Source organism: Marmota marmota, unplaced genomic scaffold (assembly GCF_001458135.2).
Source record: "Marmota marmota marmota unplaced genomic scaffold, marMar, whole genome shotgun sequence".
Taxonomy (NCBI): domain Eukaryota; kingdom Metazoa; phylum Chordata; class Mammalia; order Rodentia; family Sciuridae; genus Marmota; species Marmota marmota.
In genome coordinates, this window is record NW_025999900.1 from 44,033,369 (window position 1) to 44,045,166 (window position 11,798).

The following is an 11,798-nucleotide window of genomic DNA, read 5'->3' on the forward strand; positions in this document are numbered from 1 at the left end:
TGAATTTTTAATTTTGAGACAGAGTCTGGCTAAGTTGCATAGGGCCTCACTAAGTTGCTGAGGCTGGCTTTGNTGCACACCTGTAACCTCAAGGGCTCGGGAGGCTGAGGCAGGAGGATAGCAAGTTCAAAGCCAGCCTCAGCAACTTAGTGAGGAACTAAACAATGAAACCCTGTCTCTAAATAAAAACACAAAATAGGGCTGGGGATGTGGCTCAGTGCCCCTGAGTTCAATTCCCAGTACCTGCCTCCCCCCAAAAAAAAGAATATAAAGAAAAGAAGAAATTATTAGAAAAAGCAAGGTTTCATATTCCTGCACCAGTATTAGTCGATGTAAGCATCAATTTCTTTATTTTTTATGTTTATTTTTTAGTTGTAGGTGGACACAATATCTTTGCTTCATTTTTCATGTGGTGCTGAGGATTGAACCCAGTGCCCCATGTGGGCTAGGCGAGCGCTCTGCCACTAAGTCACAACCCCAGCCCCAGCATCAATTTATTAACACAATGTTCACAACAGAAACACTCTAGCTGGGGCTAATACTAAGACAATATCAGTCTTGCCCTTCGATGTTAAAATGTTAAACGTTGACAGTGAAACTCACCAGTAAGACATTGTGATCAAAAATATTCTGATAAAGTTGTAAAGGCACTGGGTGGTGAAGACACCTGCTCTGTGCAGGTGATATCGGGCACCAACCTGTGCCTCTGTTGAATATTGATCTGAGCCCTCGACCTTCTAGCGTTTAACCAAAATGTGTATCGAGTGCACCTCTCACTTTGCTCTGTTTCCAACTTCTCGCTATGATTAGTGACATTGCAATGAATGTCCTAGCACAAACTACTTTGTAGAGTCTGTGGCCGTCTCCTTGGCTGCATTCCTAGAAGTGCCCACCTGGGTTCCCAGGGTCCCTGTCGCCCAACCACCCTCCAGAAAGTTGGTACCAGCTTCCCCCCATATGAGGAGGGCCTGAGAGAGGAGCCTGAGTCCTGGCTCCTCGCCAGCCCTGGGACCTGCATCTTGGAGCCCCAGGTGGTAGACAGTTGGATGAGAGAGGGTCCTCCTCAGACCCCATGGCTGAGATGGCAGCCGTCATTTATTTTGTGATTATTTCATTTCTGGCTTTGCCTAGACCCTTTAGGTACGTGCTTGCATTTAATCCTTGAAATAATGGTGCAAAGTCAACACAACTGGACAGAGAACCAAAAGCTGAGGGAGGCTGAGAGGGTCGTGGCCCTGTTTAGCCCTGGTGGAGGCCCCCAAAGGCCCGGCCAGGCCACAGTCTGCGGGCTTCTCCCTGCAGGTAAATGAAACTTGCTAAGTCTGGTCCCTGTAGCCCCCACTGTTTAGGCTCCCTTGGGACAAAATGACCCCAAGTCTCCTGCCAGCATCAGGTTCCAGCCAAGGGTACAGGAAGGAAGAAGGCAGAGAGCCTGCAGGACCCACCGTGAGGTGGCACTGGACATCCACGCACCCGTGTCCCCAGCTGAGTAGCTCAGACCTAACGATGCCAGGAGCAGGCTGAGGGTCCGTCACTGACTCTCCCACCTGAGGAGGTCGACAGTTGACCTTGGGGGCGGAGGAAGCATTGACTAGGTGTCAGGGACTCTGTGTACATTATCTCAAACTGAGATATCATCCAGTCTAACAAAGAGGAGCCAGGAGCTTAAGAAAACGTCCCAGAGCTCACCGCTGGAAAATGGTGACAGATTCACATAAGGACCTGGCTCAGAGTGGGTGTCTGGCGCATGTGCATTGAGTGGATGGAAGGTTGACGACTCTGCAGGGTCCTGGGTGGTAAAACGAGTGGAGACAGATGGCTAAGACCCTCTGTGGGAGCCAGGGACTCCATGCAGGGAGCAGGGGGGCATGTTTTGAGTCGCCACGGTGACAGGAGTCTTTTCGGATGCTTGCAGGCAAAAGAAGGTGTGGCTAGGGCTGCTTGGTACAGTGATCCGGGTTCTGCACTTTTTGATTCTGGGGGCATCATTTCACACCTAGGTATTTGAACAATCTTTACGACAGCTTTCCAGTAGATGGCGGTAAAGCATCTTGAGTTAAGGGTTCCTTTTGGTGTCTGTGCAAATGCACTGTTGGGGCTGTTGGCAGGGCTGGCAACAGTGTCCACCAGCCCTCCAAGCTGTTGGGAGGTTGCCTGACAGCCCTTCCCGTTCCTGTCCCAGCTCTTCATCACACTGGGGTGTCACAAACCTCACGCAGAACTTCAGTTGGGCTGAGGAGTTCAGAGGAGAGACCCCCGAGACCCAGAAAGTCCCACCTGCAGCCTTTGTGGCCTGAAAGGTGACATTTACAACCAGAAGCCCTGGGTTAGAGTCCCAGCCCCTGTGATTCCTAGTAGGTGACCCTGGGCAAGTGACTTCAGAGTCTGACTTTCTCTTCTGAAAAGGATGGGGTGATGATCCCTGCCCTGGCTCTGCGGCAGCCTGCGGAGGGCCTGCCACCAAGGAAACGCAGAGCTTGCCCAGGTGACCTGGGAGTGGGCGCAGTGCTGCTGCGGAAGGCGTGTGCAGAAGACCACAGCTCCAGCTTCGTCACCCGCCACCGCCGTCACCCTCTCACTGGGGATCTCTCTCCTGGCTCTCCACCACCGCTCCGTCCCCAGGGTGCTTCTCTCATCCACATTCAGTGCAGTAAGTGATCAGCCAAGGACCGTTTATTGAGCACCTACTGTGTGCTGCTCTAGTCTTTACCCTATATTGCTTAGAGTCCCATGAAGACAATAAAGCCTAAATGATTGACATCTATTTTTCTTTCATTTTTTTAAGTATGCGAGAACCCAGGGCCTCACATGTGCTAACACACAGCCCAGCCCTGCCATCTTGCTTCTGAATCAGACTTATCCTTGCCCACTCTCTCCCTTTTTAGTCCCTAGGCTACTCCATGGCTGGATGCTACCTTGGCCCCCATCATTGTCGATGCCCTCGAAGGTCCAGAGCAGGACAAGCTTAGCAGGACCTTTCCTGTCCTACTGGGAGCAGTCGGGTCAGGGAGATCTGAGGCAAACTCTCCATGGGTTTACTTGGGATTTGATTTGGATGGGAAGAGACAAGAAACCCAATCAGCAGGACTCCCCTGACATCGACAGTGTTGACTTCTTACCTAACGCAGGTCCCGGGGCTAGCATTCCAGAGCTGACTGAGCCAATCTGCAGTGTCAGGAGGAACCCAGGCTCTCCTCCGTAGTTCCTTGTTCCCTGAAATCTCAGGTGTGCTTCTTAAGCTCATAGTGAAGTAGCAGCACAGGGTTGGTCCTTCATAATATGAGGACCCAGGCTCCTTTTATATCATTTACCTACCCTTCATAGTATGCAGCTTCCAATGTATGGTCCAAAATGGAGGCTCAAGCTCCAGCCATCTAGTCAACATTCCACTAGCAGGAAGTAGGAAAGAAGGCATGAGCAAGGGCATACCTTCTCCCGATTTAGGATCTTCCCTGGAAGTTACTCATGATTCTTCCATTGGCCTCCGTGGCTTGGGACTTAGCTGCAAAGACAGCTGGGATATGAATCTTTATTCCAGGTTACCCTACGCCTATCTAAAAATTGTGAGTCTAATTCCCAGGAAAGAAAAGGAGAGGGGTCATTGATGAACCATGAGAATTCTCTACCACATCTTGTCTAAATTCACCAGGTCAATAACCCAAAAGTGATAACACGACAGATTAAGAACTATATAAATATCCAAATACAGAAATGGAATAATTTCCTCTCTGCACACAAGTGACATTTGTGTTCTGTTGAAATTGTCATCACTGCCAACATTCAACGCTGCAGCCCCCAGGATCTCAGTCCTGTATCTGTGGCACCCCTTCCCCAGCCCTGAGATCTCCTCTCCTGCACCCGTCTTGGGCCCCTCTCTTCCCAGGGTGGAATCTGGCTCCAGCCCAGGGTAGGGGAGGGAGGGGGAGAGGCTGCGACAGCGGCAGCTGCACAGCAGGGACAGGCGCGGTTGCCTTGGTGAGCTGGGCAGAGAGGTTTCTACGATGCTGCTAAATGTGTCTTCCTGACCTGGCAGCCGCCTTCTCCTCACTTAGGAGACACCTCTCGAGGCTGACGCTCCATCTGGCTCTGCTCCGTCCTTTACAACATTCAGGTCCCTTCCTGTAGCAGGGGGCTGCAGCCCTCGGGCGCCCCAGCTGGGGTGGAGGGGCGGGGCACAGGTGTTTTTCCACCTGTCCTAGGCCAGCCCTGCACCTTTGGTCCCCTGGTTTCCCCTTTGACAGGTGAAGTCACTGGACCTGAGCTGCTAAGTCCTTGGTCCTGGTCACTCGGCTTGGCAGTGGCAGGCTTGGGACTGGAACCCGCTCTCTGACTCTGAAGCCCACCCAGGAGTGACCGCTGTCCTACTGTGGAGAGGGAGTAGGGCAGGAGAATAGCGCAGCCTGGCTGTCCCCGCCAACTTTCAGAGCTCAGTGTGGAGCAAGGAGAGAAAAACTGGCCCTGCTGGAAACGGAAGGGGGCTGCAGACCCTGGCCCACGGCTGGCCACTGGAGACCAAGCACCACTGGTGCCCCTTGCCCTGTCTGCCCGCCACCCGCCCAGGCAGCTTCTGCAGTAGCCCGAAACTGGTCTCCGGGGATGGCAGCTCTGCCCTCTCTCTAGTCTCTCGACGTCCAGAAAAATCAGCCCTCCACTCAGCACAGGAGGGAGGCCATGTCCAGTGGCCTTCAGTTCCCCCAAGTCTCCCCAGGTCCCCAGGTCCCCAGGCTGCGCTGCTTCAGTTCCATCATCTTGCACACTTGGTCCTAGGGTGACTAGCCCAGCACAGTGTTGGGAGGGGTCTAAGAGGGAAGGGTGCCTTCCCGTCTAAAGGGGCCAGCTCAGCGGAGTCCTACTGAGGAGGCCAGTAGAGGAGGACAATGGAGGAGGCCAGTCAGGGCAGCTGCTCACTTTCCCTCTAAGCTCCATCCCTCCCCTCTGGTTCCATTCAGCCCCTAGAAGGGACAGTCAGGGAGATGGTGGGAGGACAGTTAAGGGTTAAGGCCACAAAGTCCAACCTCCTGGACACCGGCCTTGGGGATTAGGAGCTGCGTCTTGTGGGGCTTATGCACCTTCACTGTCTCCTATGGAGAACGCACACTCATGCACACATGCACACTCACACATGCTCATATGCACACCCCAGTCCAAACTGCTGGGCAGAATTCTGCTAGGAGCAGAGCTCTGGAGTCAGACGCTGAACTCTCCAGACATTCTCCATTCTGGTTTTTAAACATCTATTCTGGTTTTGAAGAGCCATCTGAGATTTGAACCTACGCAGGTGCCATGAGCCGGATGCCTTCTTCCTCCCCCTGGGTCCTAATCTCTTGTCCCCTCGCCAGGAACCATTGCCACCATCCCTTCTGTCTTCTTCTAGAGCTGACCTGCACACGGAGGCCTCCGTGCGCACAGCCTGGCGACCCTGCCTCTGCTTTCTCGCTGATTGGTGCTCCTCTGGGACTGCCGGGAGTTCGCGTGCCGGCCCAGCTCTGGCCCTTTCTAGTGGCTCTGCGGTGTCTCCCTGCGCAGATGCGCCATCGATCACCTACTGTGTCCCCCAGGATGATGTTCTCCCGTGTGGGTCCCGCTGTGCCCTTTAGCCCACGTGGGTGTGCACATCTGTCAGAACTGGACATGATGGAAAGGCCCGCCTTGTGCTTCCCTTTCTCAATCTGTGGACTCGCAACCGAGGGCAGTCAGCCTGCGGCCTCGCTGGACCGGGAGCAAGGAAGTCCTGCTGCGATCCCTGGCAGAGGAGAAGCAGCTGGACTGGGCAGGGGTGAGGGGTGAGGGTACGCCTTGTGCCATGCAAGCCCAGGGGGAGGCTGAGCAGCCCCTCCTCAAGAAGGCCACCAAGGTGAAAGGGCAGCCTGGGAAGTCCCCTGCCTTTGTGATCCAGGCCACAGATTCAGGATCCTGGGCCAGCCAGTGTGGGTGCCACAGGGAGGACAGAGAAGCAGGGGACAGGGTGCTGGCGGGTGGGCAGCAGCTGCAGGGGGCAGCAGAGCACTGGAGCAGCCTGGCTTTCCTGCTGAGTCATTGCCACCGAGCTCCAAGGGGGACAGGCCTGCTGAGAGGGAGGGGGAGAGAGAGAGAGAGAGCGCGCTAGCAGGAGCACACACAAGACACACACACACACACACACACACACACACACACACACAGGGCTTCCTGACAGCCATGCAGACAAAGGAATGGCCGCTCCTGGCCCCCCAGTGGCTATTTCTCTACACCTTCCCTCCCTCTCCCCATTCCCACCAGCTTTCTCCATCCCCAACCTGACCCAGGGGAACCCCATTTCCTGACCCCTCTGTCATCCTGCTCACCTGCACCTGCCTCCCCCTCTGCCAACTGCCCAGTGGCCTGGCTCTCCTGCTCTGAGGTGTGATGGCTGATGGGCTGCTGTGCAGGAGGCCGAGGCTGGCCCCATGGGTGGGGGCGGGCAAAGGCAGGCTGGGGGGAGGAGGTGGCGCCTTTCATCAAATGCTGGGGATCGATCCCAAGGCCTTGTGCATGCGAGGCGAGGACTCTACCAACCGAGCCCCAGCCCCAGCCCCTTCATCAAAGCCACTTTTTATCTTAGTACAAAATCCCGACACCCAGCTATTGTCCAGGGCTGCTCTGTGCCCTTTAGGGCATTCTTCTATTCACTGGGCCCTGGTTCATGGAAAAGCCTGAACGTGGCAGGATTTAGGCAAGAAGTTTGTTGTTGGCACTGGGGATGGAACCCAGAGCCCCGTGCATGCCAGGCGAGCGTGCCACCACCCAGCTGCACCCCGGCCCTGCAAGAAACACTTCCGATCTGTCCCTGATCACAGCCTTCACCTGCACTTTCAGGCCCCCTCTACTGTCCCTGAACCATATTCCTGCAAGGTTTACCAGCTTATGGTCATCTTCAGTGACTTAAAATACAGGTTAGTTTAGTCCATTTTACAAGATCATTATCAGATTGGCACAGTGGCACAGGCCTGTAATCCCAGTGACTTGGGAGGCTGAGACAGGAGGATTATGAATTAAAAGCCAGCCTCAGCAACTTAGTGAGGCCCTAAGTAACTTGTTGAGGCCCTGTCTCTTAGTAAAATATTTAAAAAAAAAAGGTCTGGGGATATGGCTCAGTGGTTAAACACCCCTGGGTTCAATCCCCAGTACCAAAAGAAAAAAAGAGTTAATTGTCATATGCAATTATAGGCCCCTGTCCCATGCTAACTAGAGCCAAGCCAGCCTGGGGTGGGAGGCAGGGGTCTCTCTTCCTTCCTGATCCTCAGTCCCCCGTTTCAAGAGTGGTGGTTGGGCAGGATGGTGTCAGGGTAAGAGCCGGAGGGGAGCAGAACAGAACTTGCTCTTGGGCCAGCTCTGCCCCTGGGGACATGCTTCCAAGTAGGGTGCATGGTTGAGCGGTGGGGGAAAGGACTGTCCCCAACACCCTCTCAGCTCTGGCGTCCGGAGGCCGCCACTGAATTCCTCCCAACAGGAAACACCTGTAGTCTTGGCTGACCAAACAGGGCACCCTGGCCCCCCTCCGCTGCCCCTGGCCTGCCTGGCTGCCTGTGTCATTCTTCTTCCCATCCCGTGTCCCTTGGGCCATGGATGCCCTTCCTTACCCTCACTAGTACCCACTCTCTGAGAGCAGCCCTCTCCTACTTTCAGAAAAGGGAGGGAGAGCACCTGTGCAGGTACAGAGGCCCCCCTGCGCCTGGAAGTGCCCCACAATTGGCCTAAGGCTGTGTGATCTGAAATTCTTCATCATTTGAATGAGGGGCCACTCACTTTGATTTTGTGCTGGGCCTCCCATAATCATGCAGCTGACAGCTCCGGGGGTTGAAATCTTCCTGTGGGCAGGAGAGAAGGACTTCCGTGACCTGGGGCAGCAGAGCTGGTCTGAAGCTCATAGATTTCCCAGGAAGCTCCTCTCTCTTTAGAGAAGTGACTCTCGACACCCCGCTGCCTCCTGCCGGACTTCCATCATCAACCTCCAGCGATGGGATCTGAACCAATTAAACATTCTGCTGTGAACAGGAGCGAACTTCCACCTCCCAACCCTCATGTCCCAAATAGGGACGGAGTCGGCTCGGGTCGTGTTGACAACAACCAACCCACGTCCCAGCATTGTTTCATAGCCTGCTCTTCTTCACTTAATACACTGTAGGCACAGTTTCATGTCTAAAATACTCATCTGCAACCTAAGCTTCAGCACCCATTTCCGGTGCATACTGAGGGGTGACACACCACCCCCAAACCCCATAACTTAAAGCAGTAATGATTTCTTGTTTCTCACTAGTCTCTGGGCTGAGAGAGGAACCTGGGCTCCGGGCTTAGCTGAGCCACTTCCTGCAGGGGTGACCCTGGCCAGGTTGTTGAACCTCAGTTTCCTCATGGGTACAGAGTTGCAAAGGACAGCAGCCAGGTCTCCCTCAGCAGAGATGTTCTGAAGATTCAGTGAGAATCATAATAATAGGATCTCCCATATAGGGTTGTCATGAGCCTGGAAGAAGTTAATGTGGTAAAGTTTACGGATCCGCTGTTACCATGAAAGCTGTCGTTATTTGGAAGTGCTCAGGGAAGGGGCGAAGCTAGTGAGCTAGTGCTCATTGCTGGGCGAGGAGGTGGTTGGCTCTCCAGCTCATCACCCTGTGAGGCACGCAGGGAGGCAGGATTTCCGCTGGGAATAGAAAGATCTAGAAGGACACTGGGTACAGAGTGAAGAATATTAAACATTGCCCAGCCAAAGGGGAAATAAGGGCTATTGAAAGAAGCATGTCGCCACAGCAAAAAGGCATTTGCTTCTTAGCCACGTTCTCGTACATACTGATAACATGCTGGCAAAGAAGTCGGGGTAACACACTGAGGAGGCCATTTGCCTGTCTCAGGAAACAGGAGGCAGAACCGAAGGAATATGCACAAGGGACAGGAGACACTGTCAGCAAGCCTGCATCTAGACCTGATGGCTTTCTGACCCCAAATATCTTATCTCCGTGCTTTCCGTTCCGTGAAGGGATCCTAACATGTAGAGATTTATATGCTTGTGGTTTTTAAAAATGTAATATTTTAAAAAAGAATTTATTTTTTAGTTGCAGTTGGACCCACACCTTTATTTTATTTATTTATATGTGGTGCTGAGGATCGAACCCAGGGCCTTGAACATGCCAGGCGAGTGCTCTATCGCTGAGCCACAACCCCAGCCTCAAGTGTAAAATTTAAAATAAGTAAATATTAAAAACACAACAAAAATCCATGTTTAAGAAATTAAACATTGCAGTACAGTTGGACTGTCCCTGGTGGACTTCCCTTTGCCTACTCCTACCCGCCGTGAGAGGTCACTGCTCTCCTGACCCCTGGGGTGGATGATGCCCTCAAACTCTGTTTTTCAAATATATAAATAAATCTGATTTTTTAAAAGGGTGCCTTGCAGAGATTTGAGTCCCCAGGGACAGGCTGGTGGCTTCTGCTCTGGGCTGTAGATGGCTTTCAAAGAGGCTCTAGAAGAACCGGCGAGGAAAAGAGCCTACAAAGAGTCCCTGCAACCAGTGACCCAGGGACAGTGTCACCTGGAATAATGCAGTGCACTCAGACTCTCAGGGAAGGAGGGATGGCACAGGAACATACTGGAAAAAAATAGCTGAATTTTTTCAAATTCTATGAAAAATATAAATCCATGGACCCGAAACTATGAATGAATGCCAAGCTCAAGGAAAAGCACACCAAAGCATGTCAGATCTAAATTACGGAAAACCAATGATGAATTGAAAAATGGTTAAGGTCCCGGGGGGAAAAGACACAGACGTTCAGCGTGGGGAGATCTCATAATCTGACTGCTCTCTAGAAACAAGTTGGGAAATGATGGAGCCCCATCTTTAACACACTTCAGGGAAAAACCCTGGTGCAGCTCGAACGAGAAATCCAGCTAAGGCCTCAGTGTGTTGAAGGAGCCAAGCAAATGATACCAGGTGGCACCTCAGTCTCCACAAACAAATCTATAGAAAGCACTGAAATGGTAAAAATAAAAGATGAAGTCCTCTCAATTTGGGGGGGGGGGCACCAGAGATTGAACCCAGGGGTGCTTAACCAATGAGACACACTCCAAGCCCTTTTAATTTATTTTTTAGGTATAGATGGATGCAATGCCTTTATTTTTATGTGGTGCTGAGGATCGAACCCAGTGCCTCACACATGCTAGGCAAGCACTCTACCACTGAGCCACAGTCCCAGCCCCTGACTTTGAATTCTTGATCCCCCTGCCTCAGCCTCCTGAGCCTCTGGGATTACCGGAGTGTGCCACCGTGCCCAGCTGTCCTCTCAGTTTTAAATGTATGTAAAATACCTGTAAGTTTAAAGCAAAAGCAATAGCAATTTACTTTGGAATTTATAATAAATGCAAGAAGCCATGTGTGGTGGCGTTTCCCTGTGGTCCCCATTACTTGGGAGGCTAAGGCAGGAGGATCAAAGCCTGGGCAACATAATGACACCCTGTCACTAAATTAATGCAAGAAGTAAAAGAACAAAGGGGGAGAAAAGGAGCCACACTGTGGTGTCTCGTAGGCGCAGTGGTCTCATATTAGGAGAAGGAAGACTGTGAGAAGGAAAGATGTGTATTGTGGACTTTAGAGCAACCACCAAAGGAAAAGCTGGGCGCCACGGTGCAGGCCAACAGTCCTGCTACTTAGAGACTCAGGCAGGAGGATGGAGGTCAGCCTGGGCACTATAGTGGACCTTGTCTTAAAATTTAAAAAAAAAAAAAAAGTAAATGTTGGGGATGTAGCTTGGTGGTAAGTCATTTGTCTAGAGTGCATGAGGCCCTGTGTTCAATCCCCAGCACTAGTTAAAAAAAAAAAAAAGAACAGAAAACAGGAAAGATGAATAATTAATAAGCTGACATGGATAAAATGGAATCCTAAAAAATGATCAATTAATACAATAAGGCAGGAAAAAAAGAGGACAAATAACATATGGCACAAAGAGAAAAAAATAGCAAGACAGTAGATTTAAACCCAACCATACAAATAATTACTTAAAAGTAAATGGTGTTGTTGGGCCTGGTGCTGCCCACTCGTAGTCCCAGGTGCTTGGGAGGCTGAGGCAGGAGGATCATCCAAACCCAGGATTTTGAGACCAGCCAGGGCAATATAGTAAGATTCCTGCCTCAAAATAAAAAAAAAAATAAAATATATCATCTATATAGTTAGCCTTGAACTTGGATCCTCCTGCCTCTGAGCCTCCTGAGTAGCTGGGATTTTACAGGCAGGCACCTCCACTCCAGCTAATTATTGAATATTTTTATCACCCCAAAAAGGAATCTGTACCCATGAAGTCATCACTCTCCATTCTCTCCACCACGACTGCACCGCCACATCCAGCTCTCCACGACTAACCACTTTCTAGCTCTATGGATTTGCTTCTTATAGACAGTTGTAAAAAGGAATCAAGCAATATGTGGCCTTTTGTGTCTATCTTTTTTACTTAGCATAATATTTTCAAAATTTACCTATATTGTAACACATATCATTGTCTCTTCTTAAAATCAAAATTTTTTGTGGGGGTGGGTACTGGGGATTGACCTCAGGGGCACTCGGCCACTGAGCCACATCCCAGCCCTATTTTGCATTTTATTTAGAGACAGGGTCTCACTGCGTCGCTTAGCACTTCACTTTTGCGGAGGCTGGCTTTGAACTCTCAATCCTCCTGCCTCAGCCTCCAGAGCTGCTTAGATTACAGGCATGCACCCCCACACCTGGCAACCACACTGTTTTGATTACTGAAACTTTGTGGTAAAATTTGAAATTGAGATGTGTGAGTTCTCCAACTTT